General features: G+C 39.3%; 2 protein-coding genes across 3 annotated transcripts in view; one reads left to right on the forward strand and one right to left on the reverse strand.

Annotated features, from left to right (window-relative positions):
• The window catches only part of CMSS1 (cms1 ribosomal small subunit homolog), a 398,161-nt gene that overhangs the window by 280,255 nt on the left and 100,297 nt on the right, over positions 1–17,609 (forward strand). The window contains exon 1 of one of the 2 annotated variants that reach the window (XM_069551175.1): positions 8,798–8,951. The exons of the other annotated variant lie outside the window; for it this stretch is intronic. The gene's annotated coding sequence lies outside the window, so the exon portion shown is untranslated. Of the gene's footprint in view, positions 1–8,797; positions 8,952–17,609 lie in introns of those variants that run through there. 2 annotated transcript variants of the gene reach the window in all.
• The window catches only part of FILIP1L (filamin A interacting protein 1 like), a 312,163-nt gene that overhangs the window by 271,606 nt on the left and 22,948 nt on the right, over positions 1–17,609 (reverse strand). The window lies entirely within an intron of this gene.

Raw genomic sequence — 17,609 nt, forward strand, 5'->3', positions numbered from 1 at the left:
TTATGAATTATATTTTCAGAAAATTGCATAATATGATAATAAAGACAAGTTACAGATTCAGGAAAGTTTTACCCCCAAGTGGTGGTAACAACCTTGGACCAGGAACCAGGACTCACTGGTTCCTGACCTTGGGCAGCTTACGTGTCTGGGTCTCAGTTTCCTTATTTGTAGGAAGAGACCCTTAAGCACTGCAAGCTTTTCAAGGCAATCCTTCAGTGTTCGGATCCAGGAGGGCTGAGTAGGAGCTGAGAAATCATTTTTAACAGGTTCCCCAGGCAGTTCTGAATTAGGTGGCCCTCAGACCTTGCCTTGAAGACAACAAAATAGATCATCTCTTACATCCCCTTTTCTCTAAAATTTTGTGATCCTGGGTCTTCTTTCAACTGCATGGCTTTGTACAAGTCTGCTGCTTCCCATAAACTCACTACTTTGTCTGCCATATGTATAACTAAAAAATATATTTGTTATCTTATCTGGAAAACCCTTAACATGTAAATAACAAATTTTATCAGAGTTAAATACCCCTTTTGGTCATTACTCGTCAGAGTTTTGTCTGATTTGTCTACTCTCTCATCATAAGCTTTGTTGTTGTTCAGTCACTAAGTCTGTCCGACTCTTTTGCAACTCCACGGAGTCTGCCAGGTTCTTCTGTCCATGGGGATTCCCAGGCAAGAATACTGGAGTGGGTTGCCATTTCCTTCTCCAGGGGATCTTTCCAACCCAGGGGTCGAACCCATATCTCCTGCATTGCCAGGCAAATTCTTTACCACTGAGCCACGAGGGAAACTCCATCATAGCTTATTTCTATTTAAAAAAAAAAAAAAAATCCCTCACATCTTTCAGGCACTTTCATCTTCCTGAAAGGTTGTTTAAATCCAAAGCAGAAGTCCAAGTTCTCACACTCTTGTACCCAAGAACTGAGTTCTTTTACTAACTTCCCCCCGACCCCAACCATCATCATTTGTTGAGGCCCTCTGATGGAAAGCTTCTTATAAACTTCATATTTTGCTATTTCTATTACACAGCAAAATCCTGTCTCTTCTTTGGGTTATAATATCTATCTAGTTGTTCTTGACATGTGTTTGAAGTTCCATCTACCCAGTGAATGTCAGTCTTCTGTGTTATTTTTCCCTTGATGCTTGTACTTCATTGTGTTTTTGCCAAACTGAACTCCTGGTGTACTTTACTGCCCATAATCTCCACAGGTCCATTAATATTATTTGGCCTCACCTCTGTCTCCTCTGGGCTTCCCTTGGGCTCAACTAGTAAAGAATCCACCTGCAATGTGGGAGACCTGGGTTTAATCCCTCGGTTGGGAAGATCCCCTGGAGAAGGGAAAGACTACTCGCTCCAGTATTCTGGCCTGGAGAATTCCATGGACTGTATAGTCCATGGGGTCGCAGAGTCGGACATGACTGAGCGACTTTCACTTCAATTCTGTCTCCTTTGCCATCTCTACATTTAGTGCCGTCTGAGAGACTTAATATTGTAGCATCCACTCAAGCTTCCAGGTCATCAGTAAAGTTGTTAGTGAAACTATTACACAGTTTGGACATCATACAGACTCAGTGTTTTACATTTCTGCTATTGTTTCTTGCCCAGCATTTTGTCCTGTACAGTTAAGAATAAAATCCAAAGGGTACTCTTCAGATTACAGTTCAGAAAGGAGATGCCTCTTTCTAGAAGATCCTTTGCTGTCCACAAGAGAAATCAAAACCCTCATTCACATAGGCCTCTCAGTACAAGGCTGACCAGTGTATGCTTACGTAAGCTTGTTTGCAAATTCTGGTTAGGTCTCCCAATATCACAGATAGCTGTGTTTTGAAATCTGGGCCCTTTGAAAGAAGAGTAGATGTTGGAAGAGCCCTTATTTGACATGAAAGACCTTAGGAAAACCAGTTATGCACACATTGTTCATAGATACATAGGTTTGTGGGAGCAAATGGCAGCACACCATAACGCAGAGACCCAGACCCTGCCAGTATCCTGTGAGCACGGTATTTTTAAGAAGCAGACCCCTAGGAAAGTACCAGTGTTGTCTCTCAGTTACAGTCCTGAGAAGCAGAATGTATTTGCATATCACTAGAGTGTTTCAGGGCAGCAACTGGACTCGAAAAATGAAAGCTCTTAAATATGTAGGTGTTCAGCTACTAGACCATGGCAGGATTCCACCTTCAAGGAGTTTATTGTATAAAAAGTTAATACAAGGCAGTGCATATTTAAGATAAGGATGATTTAGGCAAATGAAGAGGGGAGAATAACATTCCAGGTAGAGGAATTACAAAATAACCTGTATTCCTGAGTTAACTTGCTGTGTAAATAATACAGAATGAAATAAGTTTGTTAACAAGAATATAGATTTTTTTAATAATAATGAATTATTAAAATAGAGATTGGAGAAACATACTTTCATTCATTCAGACTCTAAAATAGAATGTCAATAGGTGGTTCAGACGGTAAAGAATCCACCTGCAATGCGAGAGGCCTGGGTTCAGTCCCTGGGTTGGGAAGATCTCCTGAAGGATGGGCATGGCAATCCACTCCATTATTCTTGCCTGGAGAATCCCATGGACAGAGGAGCCTGGCGTTCTGCAGTCCATGGGGTCACAAAGAGTCAGACACACCTGAGTGACTAAGCACAACACAGTATAATGACCAGCTACAAGATTATTAGTTATACTAGCAATATTATTCTATTGATAACTTAGAATTGGGCTTTTTTTAGGATGGTAATAAATTCTGGTTTGATAACAATTTCATCTCAGTATTTCAGGATATAAACATTCAGTTCAGTCGCTAAGTCGTGTCTGACTCTTTGTGACCCCGTGAATCATTGGTGTTAATATATTTAGACCCACTTCTTATTTGGAACAACTAAAGAAAGAGAAAAATGAACTTCTCAAAGTCTCAATATATTGCAGAGAAAATTACAGTTCTTAATAAAATTAAATGCTCACCAGAAATAACAACCTTTCATATTTAACATTTTTATTTTAGCTAACAGTAGATTAAATCAGAGCAAATAGGAAACATTTGTCTACTTTTTTCTCTGTTTTAGTTCTGAGACTTGGAACAGCAAAGAATATGGTACATGGTGGTTATTTTAGTTCTCTATTGCTGCATAACATACCACTCCAAGTGGTTTAGAGCAACGGTTTATTTATTGACTGGGCTTAGCTAAGTGGCTCTTCTCCACATGGTGTGGAGTAATGTCTCTTGAAGTAGTATTCAGCGGAGACTTCAGCTGAGGCTGAAAACACACAAAATAGCCCCTCATCCTCTAAGGACTCTATCCATATCCTTCTCAGTATCCAGCAGTCTGTAGCAGATTTCTTCACAGTGTGGTGGCTGGCCTCCAAGAGTGCAAAAATGAAAGCATCAAGCCATTTTAAGGCTAACTTACAGGAACTTCCCTGGTGGTCCAGTAGCTAAGACTCCACAGTCCCAGTGCAGGGGGCCCAAGATCAGTCCCTAATCAGGGCACTTAGATCCTGCATGCCTCAACAAAGATTGAAGATCCTGCGTCCCACAGCTAAGACTCAGTGCAGCCAAAAAAAAAAAAAAAAGATTAACTTATAGCCAGAAACAGCTGAGGGTCATTTTTGATGCTTCCTATTGGTCAAAGCAGTTACAAGGCCAGCCTAGATCCAAGGGGAAAGGAAATATCCAATATCTCTTGACATCATGAATGGCAAAGAATTTGTGGCCATCTTTAATTTACCATATGGTTGCTTAGTAAATATTTGTTTACTGACTATATGAATGTTATATTTGAACTTCTTAATGTCCTTGGTTGCATTTGAGGTGATGCTTATGTTGTCACTTTGTAGGGGAATTTATTTTGTATTTCATGAAAAATCAAAATTGTTTCAGCATATCAGCAAGAAAGTAGATTTTTCAAATTTTTGGATAGATACAGCTAATGTCACTTCTGGTTATTAAAACTCTATAAGTGTGTGAAATGAAAACAGTCATCCAAATTTTTCTGATTTTCTCTCCATTTGCAGATTCTATTATTTTTAATGAGGTCTTGTGAGTTCCCAAAATAGTAAATACCTATGTTCATATTTCAGAACAAAAATTAATTCCCTGATGAAGCCCAGACTGGGGTGGTTACTGCCATTTTAAAATTTCTATGGCTCATAACCTTTATGTTAACCTTAAAAAAAAAATCAAGGTTTGATATCCCCATTATTTAAAAAGAATTCACACAGAATAAAATGGACATGGTTGTGAGTTTCCTTTTTTTTTTACTTTTTTAAAGTATAACAAACTCCCTTGTGGTGTAATGTAATCTCTATCAAAGATTCCCATGGTATGTTGAGAAACAGTAGAATCTTGGAGTAGATCAGTCAAGCAACCATGTGAGAAACTGCATTTTAAAAGTGATAGTCTCAGTTTTGGGTCTTCCACAGTATTTTTTTAACCTTTAGTGCATCCTTCTGCTGAAATAAGTTAGCCACTATCCTTAAAGCTCTCATAAGCTAACTTAGAGGGGAAAAAAAAAAAAAAAACCTTTTTCTAATTCTAGGGTTCTAAATTTCCCTGAGCAGAGTCTCTCTTTACAAAAGTCAAAATCACCAGGGAACATGTTAAAATGTAAATTCCTGGAAGGACCCCCACACCTCACCCCACCCCAGACAATTCCAGTCCTATAGTGAGAAGTGGAGCCCAGGAATATGAACTTAATCCTTCAGGTAATGCAGGCAGAGCCAGTCTGTGGGCCTCATTTTGAGAAATCCCTCTTAAATTTCTCCCTACCAGTCCTAGAAAGACTGAAACTGGTGAGGTTTGGAAGGTGGATGCCTCTTTCTATTCCCTCACTGACAAGATGCAGTTCAAGTGGCAGCAAGACAGTTCTTGGACTTATGAATAGTTACAATGATGTCATTTCTTGGGCTTCTTCACCTAGTTATTTATTTGCATTGGAGCTGGAAGCCTTGTGAGAATAGATAAGAAGTGCCATCACTTATTACCCAAATAAGGCATGGGCTGGATTTTCTTGCTTGGCCCTTTTTTGAGGTATGTATGTATGCTTTCCCACCATGGCTACCAAACCAGTCCACTTGCAACTGGCTCATATTGCTGTCTTAAAATATGAGTTTAGACTACAGATTGCTTTTAGGTTTGTTTTCAAAAGATAGATTCGTGTATTTCTCTCATTATTATTTATTCAAGACATGTCTATTGAGCATCTTATATGTGGAAGGCGTTGTTTAGTGCTGTAAACAGCCAATGTTTTATTCGTTAATCTTGCTGATATTCTGGGCCCTCATCTGATGCTCCCTAATTTTAGGGGAAAAGTTGAGGGACTTCACACCACTTCCATGGTACATAATCTGCTCCTAAGGTGAACCTTGGCTAAACTACCCAAGAGTCCATCTTCTGCTCTCAGCATTTTCAAGAGATGAAGATTCTTTAGAATACTTTACAGTCTGACATTTTTCACAATCTCTGCCTTCTTCTACTAATCTTAATCTACATTGATGCAATTAAAGAAAACCTTCTATTTTTTTCTCAGCAATAACAGTGGAGAATAGTGGATCATCTTTCATATAAAGCAAATTATATACCACCTTTTATCATCATCCAGCAGATATGCTGATAGTTAATTTATGTCCTTGAAAACCTAGCAGTATTTGAAAGCCCAATGTCATACTCTTGCTCAGACTAATCTTATCTCTCAATGTCAACCCCTTGAAAGAGTACTTGGCACCCCTTATCTTCCATATATATATTTGTGTAGAAAGATCTCTGTGGGTAGCTTAGGGATTAACTGCTCATGAAGATTTCTTGGTTTGGGACTGAAATCTTGTAGCTTGGCCTCTGCACTCTAACTGTTGCAGTGTAAAAGCCTTTGTGCCAGTGTGGTTTGATTTTATTAGTGTGACTGTCACCAAAAGTTCTCTAGGAAGTGTGCTTTTTATATACATGAACGCAAGAAAATGATAGAATCTTTAGCAGGATGGTCAAGCTGGCGCTGTTACTACATTACATCATGTTTTTTAATGGTTAATGTCATCCCTTAGTTGTTTTAGAGCAGGGTTGGTTTCTCAGCAGTAGCACTGTTGACATCTTGTGCTCGATATACCTAAGTTGTGGGGGTAGGGAGGTTGTTCTTTGCATCGTAGGATGATTAGCTGCATCCCTGGCCTCTACCCACCAGAAGCAAGTAGTCCTCTCCCATTGCAGGAATTAAAACTGTCTCCAGATACTGCCAGAGGTCTGCCACGGACAAAGTCACCTGCAGCTGAGGACCACTATTTTAGAACATGAGGCATGGCGTATTTAGACCTAAGGCTATTGGAAAAAGAACTTACTGTATTCCCTCTCCTTCTTCAAAAAAGTACTGTGTAATGTTTTGAAAGTATCATTACCCAAAGATGGCACGATTCTAGACTTTTTTTAGTTCCGCTGAATCTTTAGAATGGAGGTGCAACATACAATAATCTTGATTCTTCATCATGTTGTCTCCAACACGCCAAGAACGTTCTTGTTAAACTAAGGAGCCCAGTATCATAGAATAAAGTAGACCACATAGCATTCTTAAAATAGTGTTTGTTTTTGTTTAACCCACTGAAACTACACATGTAAAATGTAAATATTACCTAGTAAGGATATAACTCATGGGCAAAAATTTACAAATACAGTATAGCAGAAACTTAAAGGAACTCTTCTATACTGTTAGGGAGAAAATAATTTTTTATCATTATAGATGAGAAGACTCATTCATTAATAGCCTAAGGCTGGTAATTAGTTAATGGTTTTTATTCCTTCTGTCAGCAAAATAGTATTCATTTGCAGAAACGTCTTGGAGAAGATGGCCCATAAAACCTGGCTGAAACATGAGCCAGCTAGGAAGGCCTTTAATAGCAACATGGCATCCATGTTTCTGGTCATAAGAATGAGCCCTGGGAAACAGTTCCCCAGAGTAGCCACTTTTTAGTTATAGTCAAGCTCTAATAAATTTTCCTTAGGGAAACTTTATAGACACCACACAAACACACCTACTTTCTTATACCCTTGCTTAAATTTATTGTTACATGTTTCTATTTCTGTGAGGTCCATAAATGTCACAAAATCGGCTTGTCAGCATGATATTCAAAGACTTATCCTTGCTGACTTAAGACACCACCTAGTTTGAAGAGATAATTCACCCATTGGGATTTCTTTTGTAAAAATGACCTATCATACATTCCACAAATTGACTTGCCTGTGGTTTTGAAAGAAGAATAAATGGAGAAGTCCTTGCCCTTGTGGTTTTATTTACTATTTAGAAAAGTTCAAGTTTAATATAGTAATTTAGAATGTATACATCTGACTGGCTACATTAATGAAATCACAATTCTTTAGCAGCAGTTTAAATCTCTGAAAAGTTATGTGGGTTTTACTGTTCAGGGTCAGACATGCTGGTAGTCAGTGCCTTACTGGGGTCAGAGTTGTCTAGAAAATGATTCAAGGAAAGGATTTTTACTGAATCTCAGGAGTGCTTGAACCTGTAGCTACTTTAAAAAAAAAATCTTTACCAACTAGTTAATTGCAAAAGGATTACTGTAGATGAACAGTTCTCAAAGTATGTTACTTGCAACAGCAGTATTCGCATCACCTGGGAACTAATTAGAAATGAGAATTTCTGGACCCAACCCCAGAAACTCTGGGGTTGAGAGCCAGACATTTTTTTAATCTGAAAATAATTTGTATTTATGCACCTATCTTTATTTATGGTTGTGCTTGGTCTTCGTTGCTGCACAGGCTTTTTCTCTTGTTGCAGTGAGGGTGGCTACTGTAGTTGCAGTGTTCTGGCTTCTTGTCGCAGTGGCTCCTCTGGTTGCAGTCACAGGCTCTAGGCACCCGGGCTTCATTCATTGCGGCCCATGGACTCAGAAGCCATGGCTCACCAGGCTCAACAGTTGTGGTGCACCAGCATAGCAGCTCCATGGCACGTGGGGTGCTTCCCAGCCGGGGATCAGACCCATGTCTCCTGCATTGGCAGGTGGACTGTTTACCACTGAGCCACCAGGGAAGCCCAGAAATCTTGTATTTTAACAAGCTCTCTGAGTGGTTCTGGTGCACACCAAGATTTGAGAACCATTGTTTTAGACTCAAAATCATTGTGACTTTTTTCCCTTACCTGATTTGATGGTCATCGTCTCTGATGCTATAAAAAGCAGATTTTTATCAAGAAGAAAATATGACTTACTCAGAAGTAGATCCCTTAGAGAAGGGAATGGCTACCTACTCCAGTATTCTTGGCTGCAGAATTTTATGGACAGAGGAGCCTGGTGGGCTACAGTCCCTGGGGTCACAAAGAGTTGGACATATGACTGAGTGATTGAGCACACACACACAATAAATGAGGTCTACATTTACTCTCACATTTTAAAAAGGTCTTTAAAATCAGTCTTAACTAAGTTCTGTTTTCAACTTTACAAAAAACTTTAAGCATCACCATTTCTTTGATTCTGCCATAGATGAGCTTCAGTCGCTTTTTGAACAAAAGTATTAAGGTTCTGAACAGAATTATAAAAATTATGTATTCTGAAGTTGACAACTGGTTTTCAAGGTTCATTTCACTAAGTCATAGATAATTTGTGTTACTCCTTCCCTTCATAAAGTTACAAGAATAATGCTTGCATTAAGAACCTACTTACTTCATGCCAACAGAAAGGTGCTGTTTGGGAGTTTTGTTTTGTTTTTTAGTTTTTAAAATTATTTATTTGGCTGCATCGGGCCTTAGTTGCAGCACACAGGATCTTTCGTTTTGACACGTGGACTTCTCTCTTGGTGTGGCTTGCAGGCTCCAGAGTGCATGGGCTCAGCATTTGTGATGCATGGGCTTAGTTGCTCCTCGGCATGTGGAACCTAAATTTCCTGACTAAGGATCTAACCCACATCCTCTGCACTGGAAGGTAGATTCTCAACCACTGGACCACCATGGAAATCCCAGAAAGGTGCTCAGTTTTAAAGGAAAACTTTGGACGAAGAGATTCATCTCATTCACTGCATGTCTGGGCTTCCAAATTCTTCATGTGTACCAAAAGTTCCATATTGTTATTTCATGCACACATATAAATAGTTTTAATGCAAACTTTTTGAATGGCTCATTTTAAAAATGCCTTCTTACTTTCCCACCCACTATTTCTCACTATCCTATTGGGTAGAGATTTTTTTTTTTCATGCTACATTCTTTCAAGTATGCCAGCATTGATAAACTCAGGTCAACCTACCAGGTTAATTTGGTCCTAAATATGAATTCTGATCAGGTTGCTTTCTAATTCACATTTTGTGTTCACTTTGAGATACAAAGAAAAACACACGGAATAGTTAAGATTTTTAAAGATTTAAAGGTTTGCTTCAAGGAGGCATCCTATAAAAACTGGAAGATAATATGATATTATGGGAAATAAGAACCTTATGGTGAGTGTGTCTATTCAAGGAAGCTTTATAAACAGGAACTGCTGTGGTTTTACTCTATATTTGCAAGGGATTTGATTATAAAAATCATAAGTTAGAGAAATCATCTCTTATGTATAAACACAAGCATATGGATATACAGGTGTTCTTCACTTTTTCCACTTAGATGTTTTCCTAAAAAGTCAGATAAAAACAATATTTATAAATAAAATCATAGTTTTAGTTGGCTCATATTATCATCTTATAGATGCTGTATCTTCCCTTTTGCTAGCTTGGCTGGAATAAGGCAGCTAAAACACCTATCCCCAGTCATCCCCAGTTTAGCATTAAGTTAGTGAAAAATAGCCACTATATGAAGGGCCACTCTTAAGGAATGAATCCAGGAATTATTTCATAATGTAGAAGTTTATTCCCTGTCCATTTCTTTAGCTTCAGAGTTGATCATCCTAATAACCAAGTCTTATCCCCTAAAGCAGTTCACTGCCCTGACTACTCCATTGAATCGCAAGAGGAACTTTGGAACCTGATGATATTTGTACACAACCTTGATCAATGGCTTTAAACTCACTGGCGATGGAATATTTTTAGGTGTTTAAGGTGATTCTACTGTGCTGGCAGAGTGGATAACTGTGTGCCTGAACAGAACATTGATTTTTGGACAGGACAGCTTATTATAGTACTTGATGGTGACTGTAAATTAATGAGAGTTATTTCATAGCAAGACGAATGACATTGTGAGTTCTCTTTAAGAATCCATTTCTTACTATGTTTTCCTCACTTAGGGGAAAATGACTGAGTTTTACTATATAGCAGTCTTTTTCATATATATGTTGCCCATTTGGGACTATGCTTTTTATAGGCATTTATGATTTCTCAAAACTGTGTGTCAGTCCAAAGTTTCTTTCCTCTTTTGTTCAGAAGCAAAAATGTTCCTATTCCATCTTCCCTTATCACCAGGGCCCCTCTATGGTCCTCTTCTATCCTGCATGTCAACACAGCCCTAAGATGCAAGCAAATAACCTCCTCATACATAGGCCTTCCAACTCCCATGAGGACACTGAATACCCTTCCTCCAACTGAAGTGTTTCTGAAGTATTCTCAGCCACCTCAGTGTTCTGTCAGCTTTGTCTGTTACCTGAGAATCAGAGCTCTGTGTGTTGATGACCCCCTTCCTAAATGGCCGAATAAAAGAAATTACATATGTCTTTTATTCATTTGGTGTTTCTCTGGAGACTCCCTCTAGCAGAAACAGAGGAGGTTACTTTTTTGTGAAGAGTAACATAGTCCCAAGTTGGATTTTAATGGATAATTTTGCTCTGGGTTAGATTCTTTGGCATAAAGATCACTACATTTAATATAGAAGGTCATGAGCTTAGTCATTGGACGAGTTAATCAAATGACTGCCATAGTTCAAAAGTACATCTGCATTTGGATAAAATATGATTCGTGTTAGAGAGCTAAACTTGACATTTGGTTTCCCCCAGGTAATAAAATAACTTTTAATGAAATAAACGTGTACCTTTCTGCAGCAGACCAGCATAAAGCACATAGCATAGTTACATTTCTTTACTGGCAGTGGCAGGAAATCTTTAACCTGCCACATGCTGCTTTATTTTATTCAGTCTCACACAGTTAACCTGTTGAGCTGATTAGCAGAACAATTCATTGTCAGCACTACAGATGAAAGGGAGCAAAAAGCCACGAAGTTGCCTGTGCTTGTTTGGACATCAACAACAATGACTGTATCATTTCAAGTTTGGCTCTAGAGAAACACCATTGACTCAGCTTCCCCACTGTACAGCACCTTCCAGTTCTAACACTGTACAAGGCCCCCAAAAAATCCTATTCATGGCTATATTTTTACCATTTAATAACAGTACCTGACCCCTAGTTGACACACTGAGTACTTTATTTTTCAATTTAAATTATTTTTTTTAATTTTAAGATATTACCCAGCAGGCTGTAGTCCAAAATATGATGTCTATTCCTATAGATCATTTCAACTGTTTAGTGTAGAACCTCTTAAAAATATTTAATAAATTCACTGGAAAGTTGAGAGCAATGGGTAACCCATTTTTTCACTTTTTAAAAATTTACGTAGACTTAAATTCACTTTATTATGTGTAGTGCCATGATATAGATGAATGCATACTGTGATGTTACCACCACCACAATCGAAATATAGAACACTTTCATCACACCCAAGAAATTCCCTCTTGCTGGCTTTTTAAGTCAACCCCTATCCCCACTCTCAACCCTTGGCAACCACTCTGTTTTCTCCTCTAATGTCACCTTTTCCTAAATGTCATATGAATCGAGTAATAGCATTTTTAATCTGGTTTCTTTCATTTAGCATAATTTACTTGCAATTAACCCAGGTTGCTGTGTATACCGATAGCTTGTTCCATTTTGCCATCGTGTAATATTCCATCATGTAGACATACCACAGTTTGCTTATCCACTCATTGGTTGAAGGACATTTGGGTTGTTTCCTGTTTGGAGTCATTATGAAAAAAATCACTATAAATGTTCATGAACAGGTTTTTAAGTAACCATAACTTTTTATTTCTCTGGGATGTTTCTCTGGGAGTTAGATTATTGTATTTTGTTGTAAATGTATGTTTAACATTTTATAAGGATGTATCCCAAAGGGACTGTAGCATTCTGCATTCCCACAGTATATGAGAGTTCCAGTTACCCTACATCCTCACCAGCACTTGGCATTGTCAGTGTTTGTTTGGTTGGTTGGTTAGGTTTTGCTTGTTTTCTCTTGTTTTAGCCATTCTGCTCTGCAAGGCATCAATATTTGAAAGCACCATCAAGGATTCTTTTAGCCATTTTCTGCCAGGAAAGTATCCCAGTTTAAAAATGTGCCTGATATCATCAACATTAGGTATTGCTGACTTAAAGGAAAACATGCAGCATGATAGTTGCAAGTTGAAGTTTTGTTCAAGGTCTTACTGAGGACTGTAGCCTGGGAGACAGCCTCTCAGTTAGCTCTGAATCAACCTTTCCAAAGAAGTAGGGGAGGAACCAGTACGTATATGATTTTTTTTTTCCCCCTAGGGAAAACATGTAGCGGAGCAAGTATCTTGGTAAAAGATTACTGCTGTCCGCAAAGAGCAGATTTCTCAGGTGGATGCTTTTTGTTCTTTTCTGTGTATGGAAAGATGCAAAAATCTGGAGTCGTTGAAGTTCTTCCTAAGATGTGCATCATAACCATCTGCAGGCCCATTTATTCAAAGCACTGTATGCCTCATCCTGTTTTTTTTTTCCATCCTGAACTCCCTTCTGGGGTGCATTGCCTTGTGGGTGGGCAGAGGCAGTGGGTTATAACTTAACCCTTTGAGTTTCTGGATGATGAGGGACACTGTGTTCCTTCTTTTAACAGTCTCTAGACATGGTTATTTTGTTAATACATTCCAATATCTAACCCTTATTTTCAGCAGTTTAAAGAAATTTAGTCATTTTATTGTTTTGCTTTCCAATTTTCTGACTACATTTTCCCGACAGAAGTTTTTTTATTTATTGACCCTCAGTTTCATTTTCCTCATACTACTGCATGCATATCCAAAATCTAAACCATCCAAGATGTTTACATGACTTTCTAATTCTTTCCTGCTTAATAATGGCTAATTTCTTAAGAACTAAATCTTTTTTAGTTTTACTAACTTTATACAAGTTAGAAAAAGGAGGAGAGTGAAAAACCTGGCTTAAAACTCAATATTCAAAAAAACGAAGATCATGGCATCCGGCCCCATCACTTCATGGCAAATAGATGGGGAAACAATGGAAACAGTGACAGACTTTATTTTCTCAGGCTGCAAAATCACTGCGGATGGTGACTGCAGGCATGAAATTAAAAGATGCTTGCTCCTTGGAAGAAAAGCTATGACAAACCTAGACAGCATATTAAAAAACAGAGACATTACTTTGCCAACCAAGGTCTGTCTAGTTAAAACTATGGTTTTTCCATTAGTCGTGTATGGATGTGAGAGTTGAACCATAAAGAAAGTTGAGCACCGAAGAATTGATGCCTTTGAACTGTGGTGTTGGAGAAGACTCTTGAGAGTCCCTTAGACTTCAAGGAGATCCAACCAGTCCATTCTAAAGGAAATCAGTCCTGAATATTCACTGGAAGGACTGATGCTGAAGCTGAAGCTCCAGTACTTTGGCCACCTGATGTGAAGAACCGACTCATTGGAAAAGACCCTGATGCTGGGAAAGATTGAAGGCAGGAGGAGAAGGGGACCACCATGGATGAGGTGGTTGAATGGTATCACCAACTCAACGGGCATGAGTTTGAGCAAGCACCAGGAGTTCTTGATGGACAGAGAAGCTTGGCATGCTACAGTCCACGGGGCTGCAAAGAGTTGGACACAATTGAACGACTGAACTGAACTGAACTTTATACAAATAATGAAGTAACCTAATTTAAAAGCATTAAAGAGGAAATGGAGATATGAAGATATTTCCATATTCACCTGTGGGTCAAAGCATTATGTCAAGCAAAAAGCATGTGAAGCAGGAAACATTTCTAAAATAATCATGCTTTAGTTTAACGAAGTGGAATTCAGCATTCTTCATTATGATTCTTTATATGGTCTTCTGTGACTGCAACATGTACTTGATATTTTACCCCTGATGGAAAAGATACCTCTCTATGGAAGTAATATAAATAGTATAAACGTCCATTTCATTTATATAAAGTAATGTTTCATTGCTTCTTAGTAATCTGAAGGAGAAAACACTGGTGCATGATTGAGGAAGACTTGGGCAGGCTCTTTAAGTGGCATATGTGGTAGAAACAGCTGGGTTCTGGTCTCCGCTTTGCCACTTACTAACCAGCTGGCTAGCTGACCTAGGACAAGTCAGCTAGGCCTTCATTTTACATTTCCTCAGTTGCGAAATGTAGAAAATAAATTCCATGATCTTTAAGGTCTCCTGGTTCTTAACAAAATTCAAGGGGGGTGGAAGTCACACACTGAGTTTCCTCCCCTATACCCACCCCAAAGGCAGCCATTTTTTCTCATAGTACAAGTACAGGTGCGTGTGGCCACAGAAAACGTTCCCATTTTCTCAGAGCTCTTTCTGCTCTGTTTTTCACTGTGGTTGCCCATTGGAGCTCCTTTCCTGGCGGGCTTGCTCCAGGGCCGTGACTCTGTGGACCGGGCAGCTCTCTGGGAGGGCCACTTCCAGTCCAGCCACAGGCGTCTGTGTCTGCCCAGGTCCACTGTGCAGCTGTTTGCTCATTTTCGTCAAGATTCAAATTTAATTGTCCTGCGCTTCTAAGACTTTAAGATAGTCGGGGGAACATTAGCTCACTGAAAATAATTGAAAACACCTTTTAGGAAAGTGCAGCTGGGAATGCAAGCATGCGATTCTGTCATACTGAGCGTGCTTTTTCAGGGAAAAGGTTATTTCTCTACCTATTCTGTTTCTCTAATGTTTTCTAATAAATTTAGAGAAACTTCCATCTCGGATTTTCTGAGTCACAGACTTCGAGGGTAAGGCAGGCCCTAGAGATAGGTGACTTGCCCAGGGCCTCTGAGACAGTAGGTTGTAAAGCTGTTCTGGGACCCCCGACTGGGCCCTCCCCCTGGGTTACCAGTCTCAGCCTTTACAGAGCCACAGCTGACTGTTTGGGGGTTGCAGTCATGTTCCCTTTAGCATTTCCCATTGCCTCCCCTGCCTCACTCTGAGCATGAGTTTTGTCAGCGTGAACAATGAGATCTACATGATTAGCCTGTCTGGATGCTGAGAAAAGCTCTAAAGGAACCACAAAAGTTGTCTCACTGCACTCTGAGCAGAGAGGGCTCCTTGCAGGTGTACCGGTATGATGGACCAGTCTAACCCCGGGTGTCCCCAACCCTCCCCAGGCTGGCCTACTTCATTCCATCCCATGTAGTCTAAAGTATATCTTAAAACTTGAACTTAGTGTAGAGGTTAAACATTTGCAAAGAGACTTGGGCTTACAAGTAATTTTAACCCATGGTCATTTGGAAAATGCCATTCTTGGTACCCTGTCTTTAAGGGATGTGTGTTTGTATGTATATGTGCGTGTGTGTGTGTCCACTTCCCTTAAAACAAAATGCTTTCATAAATGTTTGTGGAATTTGATTGGAAAGACCTAGTGTTTTGTAAGGGAAGAAGCAAAGTGTGAAAAATGTTAACAAGGAAAGAGCATCTAATTTTAAAGATACTTAGCTTGTATGGCTTCTTCCATATCCCCAAGTAATAAGCATCACAAGTTATTCTGTCACTAGAAGTATAAACATGTTCTAACTTTGTGCCTGGCATGTTTGAAAAACATATGGGCCCCTCAATTTTCCAAATAATCCTTGTATTTGAACCCAGTTGAATATCCCAAATTCCTGTTTCCATCGTCTCTGGAAGAGAAGAGTAATTTTGGAAAACTAGCAATTTTCTACCACTATCATTAGGTACAAGCTAAACTTCTCTTTATGGACATTCTCCAACATTTCCTTAAGACAGAGTCTTTTTCCAGTATCTTCTCTCATGAATCAGAGGTACACAGTTCTGATTCTGTGTCAGGCCTGAGTAAATCTAATTGAAACCCTGAAGATAGTATGTCTTGTGGTTAAGAGCTCAGGTTCTGAGCCAGATTCTACCAGTTAGAATCTTAACTCTGACCTTTAAAAGCTGTGTGTTCTAGGGCAAGTTTCTCAACCTCTCTGGGCTTCATTTATGCTAGTTCTGTAAAATGGGGATGGGGGTATTAATATCTACCTCATAGGGTGTTATGAGTAGAGGACTTGAAAAATGTACTCCCAAAATAAATTTTAAAACCTGTATACATCCTCACACATTTTCAAGTTGAGATCTAAAACTTTTCATCATAGGTTTCAAAGCTTATTTTTGGTAAGAGGTAGACAGGCTTCCCACTCCAGTACTCTTGCCCGGAAACTCCCATGGACGGAGGAGCCTGGTAAGCTGCAGTCCATGGGGTCACTGAGTCAGACACGACTGAGCGACTTCACTTTCACTTTTCACTTTCATGCATTAGAGAAGGAAATGGCAACCCACTCCAGTGTTCTTGCCTGGAGAATCCCAGGGACGGGGGAGCCTGGTGGGCTGCCGTCTATGGGGTCACACAGAGTCGGACACGACTGAAGTGGCTTAGCAACAGCAGCAACAGCAGACAGGCTTCCCAGGTCGTGTCAGTGGTAAAGAACCCACCTGCCAGTGCAGGTGGACAATAACAGACCTGGGTTCAATCCCTGGGTCGGGAAGATCCCCTGGAGGCGGGCATGGCAACCCACTCCAGTATTCTTGCCTGGAAAATCCCATGGACAGAGGAGCCTGCGGTGCTACAGTCCATGGAGTCGCAAAGAGTTGGACACGACTGAAAACAACTTAGCATGCACACAGGCAGAAAGGAGTATAACATGAACTAAGACGAGGATTGATACGGCTGAAATAGTTAACACGATTTGAAAACATGTTTGGCCTGCTTTGCTGAGTAACTCAGAGAAAACTGGAAAGAAATGAAAACAGGTATTCATATTTTTTGAATCTGTATTTGAGTAATTTTTCATTCTCAGAAATACTCACAACATGTAAAAGCATCTGCATCATTTATGCATTCTACTCTGGCCATTGTTAAGAGTTCAGAACATCTCAATATTGACTAAATCTCACACTTAGTAAAAATGAGTATGAGATAGAAGACAGGATGCTTGCTAATCATAGCATGTTTCGATTGCAGAAAGTGTGTGTACTCCAAAGACAATGAAGTCCAAGGCAGTAATGATAATACTTGTCTTAGATGAAGCATTTGCTGTTTAATAAAGAGAAAGGGCTGATATGAAAGCAAGGTGAATTCTCAAGCAGTTAAAAAATAAAGCACAAATGAAAGTTAAAGTCTGGAGACTAATTTCTTTAAAATACCTCTGCATGTGCATTATCTTGTAAAATATTTGCATATCTAGTACCTCGGTACAAAGACCACTAGTTGGTTAAGTAAGTCGGTAAACGTTAAGCTCTTAGAACATTTCCTGGTATCTAATAAGCCCTGAGCAAAAAGTTATTATAACTATTATTATTGTTAGGTTCCCCCTCCAGAAAGAATTATGCCTACTTATTTTGAGTTTCTACCTTGTCCTCAAGCCTTACCTGTCTGCATTCAGGTAATTTAATTTTAGAATTAAGCCACTAACTATCAGAAAAATCTG

This window comes from Ovis canadensis, chromosome 1, assembly GCF_042477335.2.
Source record: "Ovis canadensis isolate MfBH-ARS-UI-01 breed Bighorn chromosome 1, ARS-UI_OviCan_v2, whole genome shotgun sequence".
Lineage (NCBI taxonomy): Eukaryota > Metazoa > Chordata > Mammalia > Artiodactyla > Bovidae > Ovis > Ovis canadensis.